The 27587-nt window shown below is 47.7% G+C and overlaps 1 long non-coding RNA gene and 1 pseudogene across 1 annotated transcript in view; one reads left to right on the forward strand and one right to left on the reverse strand.

Moving 5' to 3' along the window:
* Nucleotides 1–27587, forward strand: part of LOC134928591 (uncharacterized) — a 181787-nt gene that overhangs the window by 127027 nt on the left and 27173 nt on the right. The gene's annotated exons all lie outside the window — the stretch shown is intronic.
* Nucleotides 16552–16670, reverse strand: LOC134930186 (5S ribosomal RNA; annotated as a pseudogene).

The raw sequence follows: 27587 nt of genomic DNA on the forward strand, positions 1-27587 counted from the left end.
GAGTTTGCGGCTGCGAACGCAAGAAGATTGATAGGCAGAAGGCGGACCCGGGCGTCAACTGACCGTTTTCAGGGAGTTGTGAGTCCAACGCAGGCGTGTCGAGGCGTTTGGAGGGCGGATGTCTGACGTCAATTCCGGGACCTGACAGACTGAAGTGATCGCAGTGGGTAAGTAACTCCAGACCTACTCCTAAACTGCACAAAATTTTTTTTTGCATAGCTCGGCTGCACAAGCGAACGCAGCCTTGCTGTTCAAAAATACACTTCCCCATAGGCGGCGACTATCTGATCGCACGGCAGCTAAAAGCAGCTACCGTGCGATCAACTCGGAATGAGGGCCAAACAGCGCTAAACTCTACACCGTCATGTTGGTTCCAGATCCCAGTCAAGGATGGAGCTGCTTGCTGCAAAGTTCATCCTCCGGTAGTGGGTCCGTTCCGCTATAGTGCAAAATATATATACTTTGTTTTAATAAATAATAATAAGAGGTTATATTTTATTAATAATACAACCAATGCATTAATCCCTGATGGAATAATACAGTAGTGGCCCTTTAAACTCCGAGTTTCTGTTTCAGTGTTTTAAAAATATGGGTAGCAAAGTTTTGGGTTGTGTATGGACAACAAAGTGCTTTTTGGGCCACATTAAAATGGCACAAATACTCCACTCTGCATCACAGACGGACACAGAGAACAGACGTACAGCAGAAGAGACACACTGTACCACAACACCTACTCCCATAGCCCAGGGCATGAGGAGCAGAAACTATGAACTTCAAGTCTTTGTGTCTCTAGCAGTCAGCATGTGGCCCGTGTATGTGACTCTCACATCCCATCACTTGTTCCCTGTCCTCTGCTGTAAAGCCGGAGCTTAGAGATAGGACTGACGTAACAAGGTCAATGTGGCCTTGGGTTATAGACAACCTGTCTGCCCATGTTACCATCACATCGCCTATTGTGGAGATCTGCCCTTTCTATGCCCTGCTCACTGCAGCTGCTATTCATGTATAGGGAAGCTGATCTACAAACCTAGGAGAAATAATAGCATTAATATATAAATACAAACAGTGGTACAAACAGTATAAGTTGTGGTACAAACAGTATATCCTTGTTATGCTGCATTTATTAACTGTATACTGTACTCTATACGCATATGGGGTCTGATGTGGTTGAAGTCACCACCGTTTGGGGGAGAGAAGAGGCCAGGGACCTCCGTGGTTGAATAGAGATTTCCCAGCCTCTGCAACAGGCGGCTTGTCAGTCCCCGTGGTTGCCGCAAGCCGCCCGATGGTGACTCAGTGATCCAATGCTGCATCCTAGGACCATACAGCGCTATCACTGCTGCTTCCAAGGAACTCCAAACTCATCTGAATTAGTCCCGTTGTATAGTGGTATCCAGTGTCGGACTGGGACATGAAGGGCCCGCAGGGGGGATGCAGTGATAGGGGCCCATACTTAGGGGTGTGGCCATCCTACAAAGGGGGTGTGGCCAGCCTCCACTGAGGCTTGAAATGCACAGTAGTTTAGTGCAGTGTAATGCAACATATCTACCATGTATAATACAAGTGCACAGTCTGGAACCTGATCCCTAGAGAAAGGAGTGGGCCCTCAGGCAGTGGGGCCTACCGGTGGTTTCCCTGGTACCCCTGTGGGCCAGTCCGACCCTGGTGGTATATATAAATGTGTGCTATATTCAGAACCAGATTAATGCAAAAATGGGAACCTCAAGGTCAAAATATTGGGGGCCCCTTCTCTAGTATCTAGCCATATATACTGTTTACTGGCAATGACAATACCTCGCCCAGCTGATTATGTGGTGGTTCCAGCACTTCCCAGGCTGTACACGCCTCTCTGCGTCATGCTTTACAGTACTAATGGCCTTATTCACCGGCACGAGCATCCGTGATGCAATCGCAATATGCCGTTGTAACGTCCAGTGCACACGCGCAGTGCCTGTTCTGCACGTGTGGGCCGGTCAATGCGATTGATGCGAATGCCTCTGCCTGACTAACAGAGGCGTTTGCAGGGTGGTCGGGGGCAGCGGCGCAGTGATGGGTGGCCCCCAGCATGCGATTGCAAGCAGTTTTGCTCATTCTGAAGCTGAATCAGGTCCTAAATCAATGGGGCTATTGCTCACCCCTCTGGATTGGAGTAGATATAGAATAACATATTTATTAAGAAATACGAGGGTAGTTCAGCAAGTAAGGTAACAAGACCTTTTACAAGACTATCCACATTTTAACTGTCCACCTTATGACCCTGTGGAAGCAGAGTCAAATACCATCCGGATGTATGACAAGCTCATTTGCTGAAGAGGAAGAGTGTTAACCCACTTGTCTGGCGAATTGCGCTCGTCCTCTTGCAGCCGCTTTGACCAGAGATGGAAGGGAGTCTGCGCATGCACCAGATAAAACTTCCCAGCAGCACCCACGGATGTTTGAGTAGAAAAACGTTCTCATTTCTCTGTAAACCCAATCCCTGGATGCAAATTCCGACAGCCAGAGACAGTGCCGTGTGTGCTGCACCGGCAGCTGGAGTTGTTGAAGATGTCGAAATCAATGGCGGCAGTTGACCCATTCTAACACCATTAGCACGCCCACTCCCGCCCCGCGACCACCTCTGCCTTTCAGCATCTCAGGTGCGCACTCCACATATGGATTCAGATTGTGATCGCTGCCACTGCAGTGATCCAGTCTGAATTAGGCCCCATGTGCACTGCAGGTGGGGCAGATGCAACATGTGCAGAGAGAATTAGATTTGGGTGGGGTGTATTCAAACTGAAATCTAAATTGCATTGTAAAAATAAAGCAGCCAGCATTTACCCTGCACAGAAACAATATAACCCACCCAAATCTAAAGGGCCCTACACACTGGCCGATCCGCCGCCGAGCTGCCCGACGGCGGAGACGGCTGACGAGCGACCCGGCGGGGGGGGGGGGGGGCAGTGACGGGGGGAGTGAAGTTTCTTCACTCCCCCCGTCACGCGGCTCCATTGAAGTGCAGGCAAATATGGACGAGATCGTCCATATTGGCCTGCATGCACAGCTGACGGGGGACCAGCGATGAACGAGCGCGGGGCCGCGCATCGTTCATCGCTGGAGCCTCCACACTGAAAGATATGAACGAGTTCTCTTTCATTTATGAACGAGATCGTTCATATCTTTCAAACAAATCGGCATGTGTGTAGGGCCTATAACTCTCTCTGCACATGTTACATCTTCCCCACCTGCAGTGCAGCATGGTTTTGACCATTAAGGAAAGATTGCAATCAGGTCTGAATTAGGCCCATGGTTGCAACCGATGGTTGCTTCTAAAGACGGATAGTAGCGGCTGCAGCACACAGATGTGCACAACTCTGCATATACAATAGGTGACTATATGGATTTATTTATTAAAGCCACAAAAGGTACATGCGTCCAACTCTGATTGGCCCTATAATACACCTGTATATGTTGCATGGCTGCATTGGAATTACTGCCGTTGCATATATTTGGTAATATCTGAATGGAGTGTCCGGGAACATGTTGCTGTTTGGCAGAGAACTTCCAAGTCCAGGACGGACAGCTTTGTAGCTTACATACCAAAAAAGAAAAAAATAGATCTAAATTCCAAAGTGGCCCGTCAAAGTCATGACCCCAATCTCACGGAGAATCTGCGGAGTGACCTGGAACTGCTGCTCCAAGAAGACCTAATCTGACGGGACTGGGAGAATATTGCTGAGAAAACGGAGCGAGAATTGCAGTGTCTGGATGTACAAAGGTGACGGGGACTCACTCACATAGACTCACAGCAACCGCAGATAAAGGTGCTTTAACCAGGTACTAAAATATGGGGGTGCAATTATTTCTCAATGTAATGTAATTATCCCCCCCCCCCCATAAAAAAAAATGTAAAAAAAAAAACCTAAGAGTCCGCTCTATCGCCCAAGTGGGTAAATATCTTAGGGTAAATTTACTAAGATGGGAGTTCTATTTAAGATGAGGTGTTGCCCATAGCAACCAATCAGATTCCAGGTATTATATTCTAGAATGTGCTAGATAAATGAGAAGTAGAATCTGATTGGTTGCTATGGGTAACATCTCATCTTAAATAGAACTCCCATCTTAGTAAATTTACCCCCTAGTGTGAAGACAAGAGATATATTATAACAAAGCTTCTGACAGTTTCCCAGTGTATGTTCAATTCCCAATCATTTTATTTCATATCACCAATATGCGGCAGTGGGAACGTAATGGTGAAACCAAGGACATTTTAAGAGAGGAGGGGGCCCGTGTGCAGACTCTGAGTGGCCCCCGTTCCTCTCCAAGCGCAGGTCTCTGGCAACATGGCACATGCCATGGTCCAGAGACAAATTTTGTAACAAGTGGTTAATGTTCATTTCACACAGTACCACCGCAGATTCAAGATAAAAAAATCCATAATAAATCCATAATCCTACGAGAATGATTTTGTGTTGGGAATAAAGCAAAAAAGAGCCATGCTGCACTGCGGGTGGGGGACAGATGTAACATGTGCAGAGAGAGGGAGGGGGCGTGTCTAATTTAAAATCTAAATTTAGTGCTGGATACACTCTCTAATATTATCTGTCCAATCTGGCTGGCTGGAAAGAAAATCTGGTAATGTCTGGGAGCCAATGAAAATCAACCATTTGTTCCCAAGATCCAGAAAAGGATAAATTGTTTCAATCAAATGGATTTAACCAGTTTGTCTGAATGACCATTTTTGTCTGTTTTCCAGAGTTTGGGAGCAAATGGTCAATTTGCTCCCAGACATTACCAGATTTTCGTTCCAACCAGAAAGATTAGACAGATTGGGGGTCATTCCGACCCGTTCGCACGCTGCGGTTCATCGCAGCGGTGCAAACGGGTCGGAACTGCGCATGCACGGCGGCCGCATTGCGCAGGTGCGTCATTGCCATCGCCGGGCAGCAATGCCGCGTACCAAGAAAGCGGTCGCAGCGGCGACTGCAATAAGATTGACAGGAGGAAGGCGTTCTGGGGCGTCAACTCACTGTTTTCCGGCCGTGGAGATCCGAACGCAGGCGTGTCCAGGTGTTTGGAGGGCGGATGTCTGACGTCAATTCCGGGACCTTCATCGCTGGATCCATCGCACAGGGTAAGTAGGTATAGGGCTGGTCTTGTTTTGCAGGAAACTTTTTTAGCATAGCAAGGCTGCACAAGCGATCGCAGCCCTGCTATGCTAAAATACACTCCCCCATAGGCGGCGTCTAGTTGATCGCACCAGCAGCAAAAAGTTGCTACATGCGATCAACTCGGAATGACCACCATATTCTTATAGTGTGTATCCAGTCTAAATAAAGCTGCCAAGCATGTGTGGGGAAAGATCTATTGAAATTATAATGAGCACAAATAGGACTCTAACACTTACACATCAAAATATAAATCCCTCACTTAAAATGGGAATTTAGCGTTGGTGCACTTGAAAACTAGAAACAAACTCAGGTTTCTATAATGTGAATAGGTGATGAAGAATTAAGCAGATGTCCAGTATTCTTAGTCCTGGGGTCTTCCTCAGAATAGCTGATACAGTAACTCCGCTTTCTGTACAATAAGCCTACTATGCTTTTCTGTAGGCTGGTTATTTCCTCGGGAGGCATTCAAGTTGCCGGCGGTCAGGATACCGATGCCGGAATACCGACACCCGTTGAAATACTGATGGTCGCAATCCCGAGGGGGATTATAACCCTGTGCCCACCGGGCCCGAAACGTGGCAAGCTCAGCAAGGCCGCGACATGCTGCGCTCGCCATACTGAATCCATTTCCTCAATTAGCCTTTGGGCGCTGGCATCAGCAGCGTATCAGCAATATCCATACGTGGGTGGTGACCAGTCTGAGAGGGGGGGAATTGATTTAGGGGTATAATAAGCACTGTAGGTGTGGTGAGCTGCTGTAATTATCATAGGGTGCTACTGCACTTTTATCCTGCATCATAATGGATACGGGGGTCATTCCGAGTTGATCGCTAGCTGCCGTTGTTCGCAGCACAGCGATCAGTGGAAAAAACGGCTAATCTGCGCATGCGTATGCACCGCAATGCGCACGCGCAATGAATGGTAACAAAGTCCTTTGTGGTTTTGCACAGGTTCTAGCGAAGCTTTCATTCGCACGGCAGGAAGATTGACATGAAGTGGGCGTTTCTGGGTGTCAACCGACCATTTTCAGGGAGTGCTTAGAAAAACGCAGGTGTGTCGGGGAAAACGCAGGCGTGGCTGGGCGAATGCTGGGCGGGTGTGTGATGTCAAAAGCCGTCCCTCCATCGTTAGAATCAACGCACAAGAAGAGTAACTACAGGGCTGGTCTTGTTTTGCACAAAATGATTTTGCAGAGCTCGGCTGCACAGGCGTTCGCACTCCTGCAAAGCAAAAATACACTCCCCGGTGGGCGGCGACAATGCGTTTGCACGGCTGCTAAAAACTGCTAGCGAGCGATCAACTCAGAATGACCCCCATGGTCTCCTTGTCCTCAGCCTAATTGTAATACACAAATGCATTATCTTGTTATAAATAGTAACTCCTCTGTAAGTATTAATGTGGTAATTGCAGTGGTGGTAAGAGCACTCTAACTGCTACTGTGTGGTTGAATTTAATGAGCAGCAACTGCCTTAATGAGCTTCTGCCTGACGGTGTTGTGAGGGGGTGTCTAAACTCAGGGCAGCCATCAGGGGGGGACTGCAGGAACTGGTGTCCTGCGCCCTTACAGAAAGGGGGCCCACCCCAGGCTCCTACCGCCAATACCTGGACAGCTGCACCAGGCTGTAAAACAACAGTTGGCTGATGCACAGGGAGGATTTCTTCAAACAAGCCTTCCCTGTGCATCAGCTCTCTATGTGAACCGTTCCTGTAGGTCCGCAATGCTCCACCTATATGTAACATCACACTGTATGACATCACGTAGGGGTGGAGAGGTGCAGATTTTAAAATTTTTGGGGGGAGGGGCCCTGTCTATTTTGTCAGTCCCGGCCCCACAATTCTTCATAGCAGCCCTGAGTCTATACCTACCTCTCAGGTATTTGAACTTGGTCTCCCACATTATGTGCTGTAGTTACCATTTCTCTGCATGTATGAATACAGGGAAGTGACCTGAATGACGGAGCTACTATACCTAGATAGGGTGCCCATCTGGTTTGGTAATTATGAACGGTCGGTGGCACGTTCCATTCTGACAACCAGGGCCGGATTAAGGCTTGTGGGGCTCTGGGGCAACAAAGTTGTGATCGGGATAATAAATGTCCATTAGGATGATAAGTTCCAAAGCTGTCCGGGTACCATACAAATTCCTCCGAGGAAAGAGAGTTACTTTGCTGTTGGACTGGTCACCTATTAGGCTCTGCTGTATCCCGTGGTTATCCTTCTGCGCATTCGGCGCTCTGCAGTCGGCTGCAGTGACAATCACCAGGCCCGGAATGGGCAGGCCAGATGTATTGGCTGGCAGGGTTTCAGTGTGTGCAGCGGACAGTGCTCCTTGGCGTGCCGCTGGTATATGTAAAGGATAATAATAACTGAAGTGACAGGTCAGCGGTCACTCATAGGAGCTGTCCATGCCCCCAACGCAGATGCTAAGGTGCAGGCACTTCCACGAGTCTGACGGGGGATACGATCTTTAAGTCGACCTTACTTAGGTCGACACTCAATAGGTTGACCACTATTGGTCGACATGCATTAGGTCGACACTTGCAAAAGGTCTACATGAGCAATAGATCGACATGCCAAAGGTCGACACATGAAAAGGTCGACATGACTTTTAAAAAAAAACTTTTTCATACTTTACGATTCACGTGGATTACGATTGGGAATAGTAACCTGTGCAGCGCAGCGAGGAACCTTTGGGGTCATTCCGACCTGATCGCACCCTGCAGTTTTTCGCAGCGCAGCAATCAGGTCACTACTGCGCATGCGTATGCACTGCAATGCACAGGCGCGTCGTACGGGTACAAAGCGGATCATTGCAGAGCGATGGATTTAACAAAGAATCCATTCGCACAGCCGACCACAAGGAGAGTGACAGGAAAAGGGCGTTTGTGGGTGGCAACTGACCGTTTTCTGGCAGTGTTTGGAAAAACGCAGGCGTGTCCAAGCGTTTGCAGGGCGGGTGTCTGACGTCAATTCCGGGACAAAAAAGACTGAAGCGATTGCAGCGGCTGAGTAAGTTCAGACCTACTCAGAAACCGCACAAAATGTTTTTGCAGAGCTCCGCTGCACAGGCGTTTAATACATTCCCCTGTGGGCGGCGACTATGCGTTTGCATGGCTGCTAAAAACAGCTGGTGAGCGATCAACTCGGAATGACCCCCCTTGCCCGAAGCAACAGGGTGCACTGATTGGGGTTCCCGGTTGCTTTACGGAGAAAACAACACTAAAAAAAACTCAAGTCGACCTTTTTCCATGTGTCACGTCGACATTTTCCATGTGTCGACATACTGTCTGTCGCCTAATGGTGGTCGACCTACTGAGTGTCGACCTAAATAGCATACACCCAACAAACCCATTCGGGACATTTGGACGGCAATGCGTCCAATTCTAAATGACCTTCTAGGGGTCAATTCAATGTCTGCCGGACCCTCTCCGCCGGAGAGGCTCCAACAGGTCAGTATTGAAATAACGGGCATGCCCATTTTCGACAATGCTGATCCGACTTTTTTTGAAGTGGGATCAGCATTGTCGAAAACGGGCAAAAAATCTGTCGGAATTGGCCGCTAATTCAACAAAACACGTGGATCCGCGGCTAATCGGCCGATCCACGTGTTTTACCGTCAAGTCAGAATTTCCGACAAGTCGGAAAAACGGCAAACCATTTGAATAGTTCGAATGCTGATTCGACCTAAAAAAGTCGGAAACTGCCGTCTTACCGACTTGACGGCAATTCCGACAGGCATTGAATAGACCCCTTAATGGTAAATCTCCACTATGAACTCTAAGAACGGTATTTACTTTTACAGAGTTCATGATTTAGAGCCTGATTCAGCGGTGGACACAAATGCCGTCTCCACGCAGTGGATCTGCGAAAATATGCCGCAGTAATGCCGCAGCACACAAATCCACTACGTCTCTGATTCTACACTTGCATTACCTCCCCCAAACACTCAGAACCTTTCACTGTGCAAATAAATCCTGACAGCGTCTAATCAATCGCCGCGCATGTGCAGTGAAACTGCGACAATCGCTCAACTGTGCAAACATTGGCATTATTGATTCCCCTCTGAACCAGGTCCTCATCAGTGCTGAGCACGTTTAGTGGTGACATGTCCCACACAGCAGAAAATCATTCTACGTTACACCACGCTTTTGCAGCGGGTCTTATAGTGCGTCGCTTGCAGGCATAAAGGCTTCTGTCGGACACCAGCTATCCAATCAGTGTCAGATGACTGAATACAGTATGAGCTGTATGGAGAGCAGAACTGCTCAGTGATCTATAATAACACAGATCACCCCAGCGGCCACCCAGCAGTAGCCCATGATGTACAGAAGTCCTAGGGGCACCTCCAAGTCAGCAGTGACACTTTCCTGATGGTAAAATCTAGAAAAGATAAAAAAAAACACCACAGATCAATGTGATCCCAGGCAACAGAGAGAGGAGTGAGCGCAACAGTTCAGATGACATGTAGGCCCTCATTCCGAGTTGATCGCTAGCTGCTGTTGTCGCAGTGCAGTGATCAGGCTAAAAACCGGCACTTCTGCGCATGCGTATGGGCCGCAGTGTGCATGCGCGACGTACTTTCACAAAAAACTATGCAGCTTCAAACAAGGTCGAATGATTCTTCAGTCGCTCTGCTGATCGGTGAGTGATTGACAGGAATAGGGCGTTTCTGGGAGGTAACTGACCGTTTTCCGGGAGTGTGCTAAAAAACGCAGGCGTGCCTGGGAAAACGGGGGAGTGGCTGGCCGAACGCAGGGCGTGTTTGTGACGTCAAAACAGGAACTAAATAGTCTGAAGTGATCGCAAGGTAGGAGTAGGTCTGCAGCTACTCAGAAACTGCATGAAAATATTTTGGAGCAGTTCTGAGAATCTTTCGTTCGCACTTCTGCTAAGCTAAGATACACTCCCAGAGGGCGGCGGCTTAGCGTTTGCATTGCAGCTAAAAGCAGCTAGCGAGCGATCAACTCGGAATGAGGGCCGTAGACCCTTTAGGTCAAAGCATTGACAGTACACGGACCATCTACGGGAATACATGCAGCTAGCAAATACAAAATGGACCCCTGATATTGTAGATAAGTAAATAAGATCCTATAACTAACATCGTATAATGTATTCTGAAAACATAAAACACTTTTACATCATTACAGGCAAATGTAACTGTCAGAGATGTATGGAACATGTATTTTTGTTGCTCCTTGATACAAAAGCAAATGCAATATACTCATTGATTCCCTCTGGATGTATTACTACCCGCTAAGTTCTAGTAATTGTAGTACTGCAAGTACCAGCATGCACAAACTATTTAAAGGGGACCAGGGTGTGTATGGATCAGAAGCATCATGTCAAAATGCGTCAATCTTACTTTATTATTTTTTCATTACCCGACAGACTTAGGCTCGCAGCTTATCATACTGTTGTGTGCAATTTACTTACTCTGCAGCCCTGCAAGTATGTTAGATACCTGTGACCCTTACCTGCTACACAAATTGTACATTGTGTTCTGACGGCATTTCTCCCCACCTGCCTAATTTTATTATTCTTATTGGTTGGTTATAAGCCTTCATTCGACGAAAGCCAACTTAATAGAATAATAAAAATAATTTTAAAAAAGCCACTATGACTTTTTTATTTTGAATTATGTGTACATATTTACTAAGTAGCACAGCTTACAGGGGAGTATGTGCATGTCCCAGGGCCGGATTAAGCCTTGGGGGTACCCAGGGCATTTAAAACAGGGGGGCCCCGATGGAAGGTGGGAGATGTATATTAAATTGTGCATACCTCCCAAGTCCCAACATGTGCCATTCTAGGAGTGACAAAATGCTCTCTACCTGGACTTCCCACTTAATATATGATTGGCGTCACCTGTGTTGAACAATTTAATTGATAAGAAAGGTGTTTCTACACAGGTGATTGCAATCATAAATTAAGAGGGAAGTCCAGGTAGAGATCATTTTGTCCCTCCTGGAATTGGTCATGGTGGGAGGTATTGATTGTGTATATCAAATTTAAACCAATGGTGTATATTAGTTTTAACTAATAGTTTGATAATGCCTGGGTGCTGTTTATAGCTCCACCTAACTGAAAGACAGCTATTTTATAAACTTTTCTTGTAGTAGAACAAAGACAACTTAACCTTAAAATACACATAGAAAAATCAAATAATTTATCTTGTCACATGCAAGAATAGCAGCAGCCTCTGTACTACTTACACACTGGGACAGGACTCAGGAGGACTCTGTGTGTGTCTCTATCTCTAAACCCAAATGGTTTAGTTGCACAATAGTTTACACAGGACCCAGACACCCAGGCAGGAAGGAGGAGAAGCTGGGATACCTGTGTCACTTACAGCTCTCTCCACCCTCCTATCTCTCCTCTGGTCAGAAAGCTCTGCCGGTAGCTCATGAAACATGATATTCCTGTGTCTCTGCCTGCACTGCATACTGTCCTGCTCGCATTCTGCCTGCTGGTTCTGCTGCTGCTTAAGAGGGAAAGCTAGTGATGTGACTGTGCTCAGGCCAGGGGGCCCCCTGACAAAGGGGGCCCGGGGTACAGTACGCCCTGCATCCCCCCCTTAATCTGGCTATGGCATGTCCTACCCATTTACACTCCATTCAACATGGCAGTGGATATATTTTGCAGTTACTGGCATCCAAGTGCCGCCCCCCAGCGCCCAGTGCCGGTAACACATTTAAAAAATGGTGCCTATTGCCTATATAGCCGTTTAAAGAACCATGGCTAACCTGTTCAGTGCTGCCATCTTGGCCACGTGGGGAGCAGGGCAAGCTGGCACCGGGACTGGGACCCAGACATAACCCCAGACAGGAGACGAGGGACAAGATCCCGGACAGTTTCTGCCTGTGTCCTGGGCACCTGAATCCTATTTCCAGCGGTCAATCCTGTGTGGTTCCGCAGATGACTCTAGCATCCTGCCTCCTGGCAGGTGAGTTATGTGATCTCTCCTTGGGCTTGCCCCATACAGTATATCCCACTGATAAGTAATCTACCTGGTCAGTGTTACTCACCAATAAAGGGAACAATGCAGAGTTGGCACAAGTCCATTTTGTAGACAGATCATGAGTGGTTTCACACTGTGCATGCTCACCAGCTATATACTGTAAGTTATCATGAGGGTGGGGTTGTACTAAAGACCTGTTCTGAAGCACCCTAGCTTCCTGTTTATACATAATGCCAGCAGATGGCAGCAAAGAGTTATAATCGCATGAAACTTGCAAAGGACACGCTATGGACCCTATTGCAGATTCTGCTTTTTAAGTAGAATCTGCAATCCTTTCAAACGAATGCTAGGGGTCGCCCATCGCAGTATGTTACCAGCCGCCCACCCACTGCGATCACGCTGTATTTGCGATCGCACCACAATTAGAGCATGATTGCAGAAACTGTGGATGCCTCCTGTCGGCGCAGCCACCATTTTTTCGATGGGAGCGATTGCACATGATGACACACAGATGTCCTGAAAACGCAGCCGACGCGTCCGTTTCCCCGAAAACGCATGGTTGCCGCCCCTCGAACGCCTCTGTCTGTCAATCAGACAGAGGCGTTCGCAGTTGATGTCACCCAGTCGCATTAACTGCACGCGCACTCACAGGATGGGACCTGGGCATGCGCAGTGCTGCCGCCGGGGTTATTGCGGACGCATCAATTAGCGATGCGACCTGAATAACCCCCTATATCCACATTCCTTTTGCAAGTTTGCACCCTGAGGTTGGTTACTGTTACTCCTCTTTCCTAAGCAGCTACTGTCAGCTTTAGGTTGGTCATTGCCCTGCTTCCCTTCCAAGACCTCCTGCAATAACCACATCTTAAGGGCCCTACAAATTCGGCGACCCGCCATCGAGCTGACCGACGGCCAATACGGCAGACGGGCGACCCAACGGCGCGGGGAGGTGACGGGGGGAGTGAAGTTTCTTTACTCCCCCCGTCACCCGGCTCCATGGCAGTGCATGCTAATATGGATGAGATTGTCCATATTGGCTTGCATGCTTAAGCGACCCGGCACCAACGATGAATGAGCGCGGGGCCGCACATCGTTCATCATTGGTGCCTACACACTGAACGATATAAATGAGTTCTCGTTCATCAATGAACGAGAACGTTCATATCGTTCACTTATATCGCCTAATGTGTAGGGCCTATTAGTGTTCTGATTTTGCTGCTGAAGTACAAATTCCAATGTAAAATCCTATTCGTAAGAGGTGATTATGCCAGAGCCGTGCCAGGGCACCTGGGCTGGCCATCCTGCAAGTATGAGGCATTGACAACACCAAGAGGAGGCCAGGAGCAGGAAGATAAGCACTGGCGGCTCCCTAAGCACTCACCAGGCGACTCTCCATACTGCAGGGTCTGTTCTGGGCACTCTGCAAGCCAAATACCGGCGCCACCAGGACAGCGACACCCACTCGGATCGTGCCCTGGACGGCAGCATCAGTGGCACACCCTTTGACGCTGCCCTGTCTTGTGCTTCTATTGCGTCTAAGGGCCTGATGCAGATATGGACGATAATGCAATTGCGGTTTTCTCCGCATCGCAACTGCTGACATCAGCAAGAGAAGCTGCCGCCCAGAAATGAAAAGAGACGCCCACCAGCATAACAGTACCGCAACTCATTCCCAACTGCATACACATACACTGCCTATACACAGGAACAAGGAACACCGGGCTTAACCCCTTCAGCGGTGAATTTTCAATTTAAAAACACAGCCTGGGGGGGGGGGGGTTCAAATTGGCATGGGAGCGGGGGAGAGGTGCAGGAGGGGCGAGTGACGGGACAGGGCGAGGTTATTGCCCGGCGATCGCCTGCGGCACCCAGGAATCAGCATAAGCCATTTTACAGCTAAGCCCGCCCCCCGGCCAATAGGAGTTCAGGGGGTGGGCTAAACTCCATAATGGAGTATGCTGATTCCCGGGCACCGTGCACGCTGCATGGCTGTCCCCAGGGAATCAGGAGGCAGTATGCACGGAAATCTTCCGGGGATTTTCTGGGGAATCTTCCGGGGATTTCCACCAAAGGGATTAAGGGTAGCCCTGTGGCAGTAACGATGCAGGTGCCATATTTTTGTACATAATAGCTCACAGTTGACGGTAGATACACGCCCTGAAAATGGCCACGACATGCCTGCCTTTTTCCAACCACTCCCCGTTACCTCCTTCAAGCAGTCCTGTCCTGTCAATCATTATGCGATGAAATCCTCATTGCGAGTGGGATTGCAGCGGTACCTGGACGCATGTGAAGTCTGCTGAAAAACCTTCAGTTGCAATTGGCATTGCGTCCACTTCTGACTTTGCAGCCACTGTCAGCGATGCGTTCAGGACACTCCCATTGCATGTCCACAAGACAGGCCATCTCCATGCATCTGCAGAGCCGCCTCCCAGTCACCGCTCAGGAACGCCCAGTACATTCCCAGTGCACTTCTGAGACCGTGTGTCTCCACTGGTACCGCGACTCTGTATGCACTAGAGATGTGCACCAGAAATTTTTCGGGTTTTGTGTTTTGGTTTTGGGTTCGGTTCCGCGGCCGTGTTTTGGATTCGGACGCGTTTTGGCAAAACCTCCCTGAAAAATTTTTGTCGGATTCGGGTGTGTTTTGGATTCGGGTGTTTTTTTTTCAAAAACCCCTCAAAAACCGCTTAAATCATAGAATTTGGGGGTCATTTGATGCCATAGTATTATTAACCTCAATAACCATAATTTCCACTCATTTTCAGTCTATTCTGAACACCTCACACCTCACAATATTATTTTTAGTCCTAAAATTTGCACCGAGGTCGCTGGATGACTAAGCTAAGCAACCCAAGTGGGCGGCACAAACACCTGGCCCATCTAGGAGTGGCACTGCAGTGTCAGACAGGATGGCACTTCAAAAAATAGTCCCCAAACAGCACATGATGCAAAGAAAAACAGAGGTGGACCAAGGTCGCTGGATGGCGGTCGCTGGATGGCTAAGCTAAGCGACCCAAGTGGCCGGCACAAATACCTGGCCCATCTAGGAGTGGCACTGCAGTGTCAGACAGAATGGCACTTAAAAAAATTGGCCCCAAACAGCACATGATACAAAGATAAATAAATAAAAAAAAGAGGTGCAAGATGGAATTGTCCTTGGGTCCTCCCACCCACCCTTATGTTGTATAAACAGGACATGCACACTTTAACAAACCCATCATTTCAGCGACAGGGTCTGCCACACGACTGTGACTGAAATGACTGGTTGGTTTGGGCCCCCACCAAAAAAAGAAGCAATCAATCTCTCCTTGCACAAACTGGCTCTACAGAGGCAAGATGTCCACCTCATCATCATCCTCCGATTCCTCACCCCTTTCACTGTGAACATCCCCCTCCTTACAGTGTATTAATTCGTCCCCACTGGAATCCACCATCACAGGTCCCTGTGTACTTTCTGGAGGCAATTGCTGGTAAATGTTTCCACGGAGGAATTGATTATAATTCATTTTGATGAACATCATCTTCTCCACATTTTGTGGAAGTAACCTCGTACGCCGATCGCTGACAAGGTGACCGGCTGCACTAAACACTCTTTCGGAGTACATACTGGAGGGGTGGCAACTTAGGTAAAATAAAGCCAGTTTGTGCAAGGGCCTCCAAATTGCCTCTTTTTCCTGCCAGTATACGTACGGACTGTGTGATGTGCCTAATTGGATGCTGTCACTCATATAATCCTCCACCATTCTTTCAATGGTGACAGAATCATAAGCAGTGACAGTAGACGACATGTCAGTAATCGTTGGCAGGTCCTTCAGTCCGGACCAGATGTCAGTTTTCGCTCCTGACTGCCCTGCATCACCCGTCAAAAATGGGAGAAGAAAGGAAGGCTCTTGTGTGGGCGCACTCTTGATTAATTGAAATAAAGTTCAGTAGTTTTAATTATTCATGAAGGATAATGAAATATAACTTTTATTGGATATACATTACAAAGAAGAATATCTCATGATTACCCATTGAGCAACATAGGATCCAAAAAATGAATGTGATTTAAAATGCATATTAAATTGAAAAATTTGAAAAACAAAGGAATGTTCTGGTCCTGTCTTACAGGATGTGATAAGAAAGGCTGTAGACACTTTACTGTTCTACACCCGTTTCAGCCCGACCAGTACAGAAAATCTGTGTTGATAAGACCAGAATATGGTCAATTGTCAAATATGAAAATGTTGGACAGGTCCGGCGATAGATAGTGAGACATTACCCACTTCCCACCGGTCACCAACCAAATGCACAGTGTAATTTATTTATAAAGAGCTCAGAGGGTCTTGAGCGATTATATAAACAGAGTATGCATTCGTAGGGTAAGGATATTGTAGGAGGAATAGAGACAAGTGGTGATACTGCTGTTGGTGTCAGATAACGCACATCATAAAGATGAAATGTCTACTATACTGGGTATTCCCTGTGAGTCTCCCCCTCAGGTACTGACCCAGCCCAACACTGTATAGCTTCCAAGATCGGACGAGATCGGGCACTGGCAGTGTGGTATGGTAGTAGACAGATGGGTGGGTTAGACGCCAATGAGAGTGCACCTATATAAGAAGATGTGACAATTGGTCACAAAAGATGTGGACTGCTTCCTACGTTAGGCTGGATGCAGCAGGTCCCACATTGGTGGTATTGCGTATCCTGGATCATAGATGAGAGTCCACGGAAAAAAGAATCAGAATAGGAGCAGAAGGCATCAATAATTATATGCAAAGTGTCCCGCTAGCAAACATTTGCTGACATCAAGCATATGCGCCAAAAATAATTCATATTGGATATAAACATTGGTAATGCTGTAAATGAATTTTCCCAACAAATGAAAAAAACAAGAAGTATAGGTATATATATATATATATATATATATATATATATATATACATATATGAAAATAGAGGAAGAAACAACAGAGCGCCTATAGTGTAGTATCCTTTAAAATAGTTTTTGTCACATGCAAGAAAAATATTGCGTACCGGATTACGGCTTGACTCAGTGCCTATCGATCCCCTGGTCTTTTGGTCCACGTCTCTGTCGAAATCTAGATAGAGTCAGGAGACAGGGAATCGCTAAATAGCGTAGTAATTATTCAGAAAATATGGTCAAATTTTACGTCTCACATAAAATTACATGCGTACCAGATAAAGTAATAATTTGTGCATATCAGTATAGGTACTTGTATCCTGGTCCTCATCAGAGGGTGGTGGTCATATGGAAACCTTTGGATAATATAGCAATGCTCCGATCAACAATTCATATAAAAAAGGTTCAAATTTATTAAGTAGACAAAAAATATATATATATAAAAATATATGGCTTAGCTTAAATGACATAAATGTCGGCAAAGGTAGGTCGGCAAGTCGGCAGTTCAGTTTCTCAACGCGTTTCGCCCGGCTTTGTGCTTCATCAGGAGATATTGTGTATATATATATATAAAAATGCTAGTGTGGGGGCTTAGATATCAGATAGATAAATTAACTCAATGTAACTCAGAAATAGAGGATTATACCGTATTCCTTGATTATAAGGCAATAATAATAATAGCCTAGAATGCTGGTTGGAATATCCCCTAGGTGATTATATGCATACAAAGATGATGCTGCTGACACAGGAGGAAAAAAGATAAGCATATATGTAATTATAAAGTAGACATTGTCTTATCACATTTGTCAGTGAGAAAGAATACACCGGTAGAATTGGGTCACTTGTGCAATTACTAACAAAAATAATTAATGCTCAACATTACCAACACAGGCACTGCCTGTGTCCATGACCTGTGTAGGATCAGCAGCAAAGATACCCTCAAGTGGCGTGGTTGATGCCGGTGGACCCGCTGGCTCGGAAAACACGCTTCACCCCGCAGGGCTTGTTCACTTCCTGGATGCCCTGCATCACCGCCAGCGGGTGGTTTTGGAAATCTGATCCTTTTCCTGGCAGCTCCAGTGGTGGGAGAAAATGAAGGAGGAGCTGTTGGCGGGTCACGTTCCGCTTGACTTGACAAGTGTCTCACCAGCAGGTCTTTGAACATCTGCAGACTTGTGTCTGCCGGAAAGAGAGATACAACGTAGCCTTTAAACCTAGGATCGAGCACGGTGGCCAAAATGTAGTGCTCTGATTTCAACAGATTGACCACCCGTGAATCCTGGTTAAGCAAATGAAGGGCTCCATCCACAAGTCCCACATGCCTAGCGGAATCGCTCCATTTTAGCTCCTCCTTCAATCTCTCCAGCTGCTTCTGCAAAAGCCTTATGAGGGGAATGACCTGACTCAGGCTGGCAGTGTCTGAACTGACTTCACGTGTGGCAAGTTCAAAGGGTTACAGAACCTTGCACAACGTTGAAATCATTCTCCACTGCGCTTGAGTCAGGTGCATTCCCCCTCCTTTGCCTATATCGTAGGCAGATGTATAGGCTGGAATGGCCTTTTGCTGCTCCTCCATCCTCTGATTCATATAGAGGGTTGAATTCCACCTTGTTACCACCTCTTGCTTCAGATGATGGCGGGGCAGGTTCAGGAGTGTTTGCTGGTGCTCCAGTCTTCGGCACGTGGTGGCTGAATGCCGAAAGTGGCCCGCAATTCTTCGGGCCACCGACAGCATCTCTTACACGCCCCTGTCGTTTTTTTAAAAATTCTGCACCACCAAATTCATTGTATGTGCAAAACATGGGACGTGCTGGAATTTACCCACATGTAATGCACGCACAATATTGGTGGCGTTGTCCGATGTCACAAATCCCCAGGAGAGCCCAATAGGGGTAAGCCAATCTGCGATAATGTTCCTCCGTTTCCGTAAGAGGTTGTCAGCTGTGTGCCTCTTATGGAAAGCGGTGATACAAAGCGAAGCCTGCCTAGGAATGAGTTGGCGTTTGCGAGATGCTGCTACTGGTGCCACCGCTGCTGTTCTTGCTGCGGGAGGCAATACATCTACCCAGTGGGCTGTCACAGTCATATAGTCCTGAGTCTGCCCTGATCCACTTGTCCACATGTCCGTGGTTAAGTGGACATTGGGTACAACTGCATTTTTTAGGACACTGGTGACTCTTTTTCTGACGTCTGTGTACATTCTCGGTATCGCCTGCCTAGAGAAGTGTAATCTAGATGGCATTTGGTACCGGGGACACACTACCTCAAGAAATTCTCTAAGTCCCTGTGAACTAACGGCGGATACCGGACGCACGTCTAACACCAACACAGCTGCCAAGGCCTGAGTTATCCGCTTTGCAACAGGATGACTGCTGTGATATTTCACCTTCCTTGCAAAGGACTGCTGGACAGTCAATTGTTTACTGGAAGTAGTACAAGTGGTCTCCGACTTCCCCTCTGGGATGATGATCGACTCCCAGCAGCAACAACAGCAGAGCCAGGAGCAGTAGGCGTTACACTCAAGGATCCATTGGAGGAATCCCAGTCAGGAGAGGACTCGTCAGACTTGCCAGTGACATGGCCTGCAGGACTATTGGCTTTCCTGTCTAAGGAGGAAATTGACACTGAGGGAGTTGGTGGTGTGGTTTGCAGGAGCTTGGGTACAAGAGGAAGGGATTTAGTTGTCAGTGGACTGCTTCCGCTGTCACCCAAAGTTTTTGAACTTGTCAATGACTTCTGATGAATGCGCTCCAGGTGACGTATAAGGGAGGATGTTCCTAGGTGATTAACGTCCTTACCCCTACTTATTACAGCTTGACAAAGTCAACACACGGCTTGACACCACTTGTCCGCATTTCTGTTGAAATAATTCCACACCGAAGAGGTGATTTTTTTTTTGTATTTTGACCAGGCATGTCAATGGCCTTATTCATCCCACGGGCAACAGGTGTCTCCCCGGGTGCATGACTTAAACAAACCACCTCTCCATCAGATTCCTCCTTTTCAATTTCCTCCTCAGCGCCAGCAACACCCATATCCTCATCCTGGTGTACTTCAACAGTGACATCTTCAATTTGACTATCAGGAACTGGACTGTGGGTGCTCCTTCCAGCACTTGCAGGGGGCGTGCAAATGGTAGAAGGAGCCACCTCTTCCCGTCCATTGTTGGGAAGGTCAGGCATCGCAACCGACACAATTGGACTCTCCTTGGAGATTTGTGATTTAGAAGAATGCACAGTTCTTTGCTGTGCTTTTGCCAGCTTAACTCTTTTCCTTTTTCTAGCGGGAGGATGAGAGTTTCCATCCTCATGTGAAGCTGAACCACTAGCCATGAACATAGGCCAGGGCCTCAGCCGTTCCTTGCCACTCCGTGTCGTAAATGGCAAATTGGCAAGTTTACGCTTCTCCTCAGACGCTTTTAATTTAGATTTTTGGGTCATTTTACTGAACTTTTGTTTTTTGGATTTTACACGCTCTCTACTATGACATTGGGCATCGGCCTTGGCAGACGACGTTGATGGCATTGAATCATCTCTGCCATGACTAGTGATGAGCGGGTTCGGATCCTCGGAATCCGACCCGCCCGAACTTCACTTTTTTTTTACACGGGTCCGAGCGACTCGGATCCTCCCGCCTTGCTCGGTTAACCCGAGCGCGCCCGAACGTCATCATCCCGCTGTCGGATTCTCGCGAGACTCGGATTCTATATAAGGAGCCGCGCGTCGCCGCCATTTTCACACGTGCATTGAGATTGATAGGGAGAGGACGTGGCTGGCGTCCTCTCCGTTATAGTAGAACACAGAGTGACTTAGTTAGTTATAATTGTGGGGAGGATTGGGGACGGGGAGCAGCTGTTAGGGAGTACAGTGCAGGGTTTTGATTATACCACCAGTGAGTTTAATCCTTTGTTTCTCTGCCTGAAAAAAACGCTCTGACCACCATATCTGTGCTCACTCAGTGTGCTGCACTGCTGCATGATATATCTGTGCTGAGTGCACTGCTCTGCTCACACTGCCTAATTGTGGGGACTGGGGAGCAGTTATAGCAGGAGTACAGTGCACAGTTTTGCTGACAGTGACCACCAGTCCAGTATATGTTTGTCTGCCTGAAAAACACTCCTGTGTTTTTTTTTTCTTCATACTAGTTTAGCAGTCTGCTGACAGTGTCCACCAGGTCCGTTATACAGTATATTATATATATAAGCAGCAGTACGGTAGGCCACGGCTGTACCTACCTCTGTGTCGTCAGTGCACTCGTCGTCCATAAGTAATATAATACTATACTATCCATCCATCTACATTGTATACCTGTGTTGTTGTTTTTTTCTTCATACTAGTTTAGCAGTCTGCTGACAGTGTCCACCAGGTCCGTTATACAGTATATTATATATATAAGCAGCAGTACGGTAGGCCACGGCTGTACCTACCTCTGTGTCGTCACTGGTCGTCCATAAGTAATATAATACTATACTATCCACCCATCTACATTGTATACCTGTGGTGGCTTTTAGTTGTGCGCAAAATATGGAGAACAAAAATGTGGAGGTTAAAAAAATAGGGAAAGATCAAGATCCACTTCCACCTCGTGCTGAAGCTGCTGCCACTAGTCATGGCCGAGACGATGAAATGCCATCAACGTCGTCTGCCAAGGCCGATGCCCAATGTCATAGTACAGAGCATGTAAAATCCAAAACACAAAAGATCAGTAAAAAAATGACCCAAAAATCAAAATTAAAAGCGTCTGAGGAGAAGCGTAAACTTGCCAATATGCCATTTACGACACGGAGTGGCAAGGAACGGCTGAGGCCCTGGCCTATGTTCATGGCTAGTGGTTCAGCTTCACATGAGGATGGAAGCACTCATCCTCTCGCTAGAAAAAAGAAAAGACTTGCGGCAAAAGCACAGCAAAGAACTGTGCGTTCTTCGAAATCACAAATCCCAAAGGAGAGTCCAATTGTGTCGGTTGCGAAGCCTGACCTTCCCAACACTGGACGGGAAGAGCTTGCGCCTCTTTTTTTCTTTGCGTCATGTGCTGTTTGGGGAGTATTTTTTGGAAGGGCCATCCTGCGTGAGATGGGCCAGGTGTTTGTGCCGGCCACTAGGGTCGCTTAGCTTACTCACACAGCTACCTCATTGCGCCTCTTTTTTTCTTTGCGTCATGTGCTGTTTGGGGAGTATTTTTTGGAAGGGCCATCCTGCCTGACACTGCAGTGCCACTCCTAGATGGGCCAGGTGTTTGTGTCGGGCAGTAGGGTCGCTTAGCTTACTCACACAGCTACCTCATTGCGCCTCTTTTTTTCTTTGCGTCATGTGCTGTTTGGGGAGTATTTTTTGGAAGGGCCATCCTGCCTGACACTGCAGTGCCACTCCTAGATGGGCCAGGTGTTTGTGTCGGCCACTAGGGTCGCTTAGCTTACTCACACAGCTACCTCATTGCTCCTCTTTTTTTCTTTGCGTCATGTGCTGTTTGGGGAGTATTTTTTGGAAGGGCCATCCTGCGTGACACTGCAGTGACACTCCTAGATGGGCCAGGTGTTTGTGTCGGCCACTAGGGTCGCTTAGCTTACTCACACAGCTACCTCATTGCGCCTCTTTTTTTCTTTGCGTCATGTGCTGTTTGGGGAGTATTTTTTGGAAGGGCCATCCTGCCTGACACTGCAGTGCCGCTCCTAGATGGGCCAGGTGTTTGTGTCGGCCACTTGTGTCGCTTAGCTTAGCCATCCAGCGACCTCGGTGCAAATTTTAGGACTAAAAATAATATTGTGAGGTGTGAGGTGTTCAGAATAGACTGGAAATGAGTGTAAATTATGGTTATTGAGGTTAATAATACTATGGGATCAAAATGACCCCCAAATTCAATGATTTAAGCTGTTTTTTAGGGTTTTTTTAAAAAAACACCCGAATCCAAAACACACCCGAATCCGACAAAAAAAATTCGGTGAGGTTTTGCCAAAACGCGTTCGAACCCAAAACACGGCCGCGGAACCGAACCCAAAACCAAAACACAAAACCCGAAAAATTTCCGGTGCACATCACTAGCCATGACTAGTGGCAGCAGCTTCAGCACAAGGCGGAAGTGGATCTTGATCTTTCCCTATTTTACCCTCCAAATTTTTGTTCTCCATTTTTTAATGTGTGAAATTATGTGCCAGTAATATATCAATAGCAATGGCCTACTGTACTGTACTACTATATACTGGTGGTCACCAAAATGCTGCACTGTACTACTATATACTGCTCACAACAATGCAGCACAGATATGGATACTTGAATTGACACGAGCTGCAAGATACAGCAATGGACTACTGTACTGTACAACTATAAATACTGGTGGTCACCAAAATGCTGCACTGTACTACTATATATACTGCTCACAACAATGCAGCACAGATATGGATACTTGAAGTGACACGGAGCTGCAAGGTACAGCAATGGCCTACTGTACTGTACTACTATATATACTGGTGGTCACCAAAATGCTGCACTGTACTACTATATACTGCTCACAACAATGCAGCACAGATATGGATACTTGAAGTGACACGGAGCTGCAAGGTACAGCAATGGCCTACTGTACTGTACAACTATATATACTGGTGGTCACCAAAATGCTGCACTGTACTACTATATATACTGCTCACAACAATGCAGCACAGATATGGATACTTGAAGTGACACGGAGCTGCAAGGTACAGCAATGGCCTACTGTACTATACTACTGTATACTGGTGGTCACCAAAATGCTGCACTGTACTACTATATAGTATATACTGGTCACACAACAATGCAGCAGATATTGAGCACTGATCAGGATACTGTCTAGAACTGAGTCTGACACGGAGCTGCAAGATACAGCAATGGCCTACTGTACTGTACTACTATAATATACTGGTGGTCACCACAATGCAGCACACTGAGCACAGATATTTGCAGCACACTGAGCACAGATATTGAGCTTTTCAGGCAGAGAACGTAGCCACGTCCTCTCCGCTCAATCTCCAATGCACGAGTGAAAATGGCGGCGACGCGCGGCTATTTATATGGAATATGAATCTCGCGAGAATCCAACAGCGGGATGATGACGTTCAGCCTCGTTCGGGTTAACCGAGCAAGACGGGAAGATCCGAGGCTGCCTCGGACCCGTGTAAAACACGTGAAGTTCGGGGAGGTTCGGATCTCGACGAACCGTACCCGCTCATCTCTAGTATGCACACAGTCTGGACACATGCTCAGTGCACTTCTGAGACCGTGTTTCTCCACTGGTACCGCGACTCTGTATGCACACAGTCTGGTCACATGCTCAGTGCACTTCTGAGACCGTGTGTCTCCACTGGTACTGCCACTCCGTATGCAAACAGGCTGGTCACATGGTCAGTGCACTTCTGAGACCGTGTGTCTCCACTGGTACTGCCACTCTGTATGCAAACAGGCTGGTCACATGCTCAGTGCACTTCTGAGACCGTGTGTCTCCACTGGTACTGCCACTCTGTATGCAAACAGGCTGGTCACATGCTCAGTGCACTTCTGAGACCGTGTGTCTCCACTGGTACTGCCACTCTGTATGCAAACAGGCTGGTCACATGCTCAGTGCACTTCTGAGACCGTGTGTCTCCACTGGTACTGCCACTCCGTATGCAAACAGGCTGGTCACATGGTCAGTGCACTTCTGAGACCGTGTGTCTCCACTGGTACTGCCACTCTGTATGCAAACAGGCTGATCACATGCTCAGTGCACTTCTGAGACCGTGTGTCTCCACTGGTACTGCGACTCTGTATGCACACAGGCTGGTCACATGCTCAGTGCACTTCTGAGACCGTGTGTCTCCACTGGTACTGCCACTCCGTATGCAAACAGGCTGGTCACATGCTCAGTGCACTTCTGAGACCGTGTGTCTCCACTGGTACTGCCACTCTGTATGCAAACAGGCTGGTCACATGCTCAGTGCACTTCTGAGACCGTGTGTCTCCACTGGTACTGCCACTCTGTATGCAAACAGGCTGGTCACATGCTCAGTGCACTTCTGAGACCGTGTGTCTCCACTGCTACTGCGACTCTGTATACACACAGTCTGGTCACATGCTCAGTGCACTTCTGAGACCGTGTGTCTCCACTGGTACTGCGACTCTGTATGCACACAGGCTGGTCACATGCTCAGTGCACTTCTGAGACCATGTGTCTCCACTGGTACTGTACTCCGTATGCACACAGGCTGGTCACATGCTCAGTGCACTTCTGAGACCGTGTGTCTCCACTGGTACTGCCACTCTGTATGCAAACAGGCTGGTCACATGCCCAGTGCACTTCTGAGACCGTGTGTCTCCACTGGTACTGCCACTCTGTATGCAAACAGGCTGGTCACATGCTCAGTGCACTTCTGAGACCGTGTGTCTCCACTGGTACTGCCACTCCGTATGCACACAGGCTGGTCACATGCTCAGTGCACTTCTGAGACCGTGTGTCTCCACTGGTACTGCCACTCTGTATGCAAACAGGCTGGTCATATGCTCAGTGCACTTCTGAGACCGTGGGGTATATTTACTAAGGTCCCGATTTTGACCGAGATGCCGTTTTTTCATCAAAGTGTCATCTCGGTAATTTACTAAGCAATAATCACGGCAGTGATGAGGGCATTCGTAATTTTTTGGAAGTTCAACAAAAAAAATACGAATGAATACACCATCGGTCAAAACGCGGCTGTTTAAGTATGAATCTCGGTAATTTACTAAGAAGTGCAAAGCAAAAAACAAACAAACACTGCCGTGAAAAATTACAACTCGTAAAAAAGTGCTAAAAAAAAACAGACCTGCTTTTTTAATCCGTGATTGTATAGGCATGCAGGGATCCATGAGATCCGTGCATGTATATCAGTGGGAAGGGGTGGGAAAGTGGTTATTTTCTTTAAAAAAATTGCGTGGGGTCCCCCCTCCTAAGCATAACCAGCCTCGGGCTCTTTGAGCCGATCCTGGTTGCAGAAATATGGGGGAAAAATTGACAGGGGTTCCCCCATATTTAAGCAACCAGCATCGGGCTCTGCGCCTGGTCCTGGTTCCAAAAATACGGGGGACAAAAAGAGTAGGGGTCCCCCGTATTTTTAAAACCAGCACCGGGCTCCACTAGCTGGACAGATAATGCCACAGCCGGGGGTCACTTTTATATAGTGCCCTGCGGCCGTGGCATCAAAAATCCAACTAGTCACCCCTGGCCGGGGTACCCTGGGGGAGTGGGGACCCCTTCAATCAAGGGGTCCCCCCCCCCAGCCACCCAAGGGCCAGGGGTGAAGCCCGAGGCTGTCCCCCCCATCCAATTGGCTGCGGATGGGGGGCTGATAGCCTTTTGTGAAAATGAAAAGATATTGTTTTTAGTAGCAGTACTACAAGGCCCAGCAAGCCTCCCCCGCATGCTGGTACTTGGAGAACCACAAGTACCAGCATGCGGCGGAAAAACGGGCCCGCTGGTACCTGTAGTACTACTACTAAAAAAATACCCAAAAAAAGACAATACACACACACCTTGAAAGTAAAGTTTTATTACATGCATCCACACAAACATACATACATACTTACCTTATGTTCACACGAGGGTTGGTCCTCTTCTCCAGTAGAATCCATGGGGTGCCTGTTGAATAAATTCTACTCACCAGATCCAGGGTCCCAGGCTCCTCGTAGCATCCATTTGTAATCCACGTACTTGAATAAAATAAAAAAACGGAGAGCCGAGCCACGCACTGAAAGGGGACCCATGTTTGCACATGGGCCCCCTTTCCCCGAATGCCAGAAACCCACTCTGACTGATGTCTAAGTGGGTTTCTTCAGCCAATCAGGGAGCGCCACGTTGTAGCACCCTCCTGATCGGCTGTGTGCTCCTGTACTGTCTGACAGGCGGCACACGGCAGTGTTACAATGTAGCGCCTATGCGCTCCATTGTAACCAATGGTGGGAACTTTCTGCCCTGCGGTTGACCGAAAGTGACCTCACCGCTGAGCAGAAAGTTCCCACCATTGGTTACAATGGAGCGCATAGGCGCTACATTGTAACACTGCCGTGTGCTGCCTGTCAGACAGTACAGGAGCACACAGCCGATCAGGAGGGTGCTACAACGTGGCGCTCCCTGATTGGCTGAAGAAACCCACTTAGACATCAGTCAGAGTGGGTTTCTGGCATTCGGGGAAAGGGGGCCCATGTGCAAACATGGGTCCCCTTTCAGTGCGTGGCTCGGCTCTCCGTTTTTTTATTTTATTCAAGTACGTGGATTACAAATGGATGCTACGAGGAGCCTGGGACCCTGGATCTGGTGAGTAGAATTTATTCAACAGGTACCCCATGGATTCTACTGGAGAAGAGGACCGACCCTCGTGTGAACATAAGGTAAGTATGTATGTATGTTTGTGTGGATGCATGTAATAAAACTTTACTTTCAAGGTGTGTGTGTATTGTCTTTTTTTGGGTATTTTTTTAGTAGTAGTACTACAGGTACCAGCGGGCCCGTTTTTCCGCCGCATGCTGGTACTTGTGGTTCTCCAAGTACCAGCATGCGGGGGAGGCTTGCTGGGCCTTGTAGTACTGCTACTAAAA

The sequence above is a fragment of the Pseudophryne corroboree genome, chromosome 5 (assembly GCF_028390025.1).
Source record: "Pseudophryne corroboree isolate aPseCor3 chromosome 5, aPseCor3.hap2, whole genome shotgun sequence".
Lineage (NCBI taxonomy): Eukaryota > Metazoa > Chordata > Amphibia > Anura > Myobatrachidae > Pseudophryne > Pseudophryne corroboree.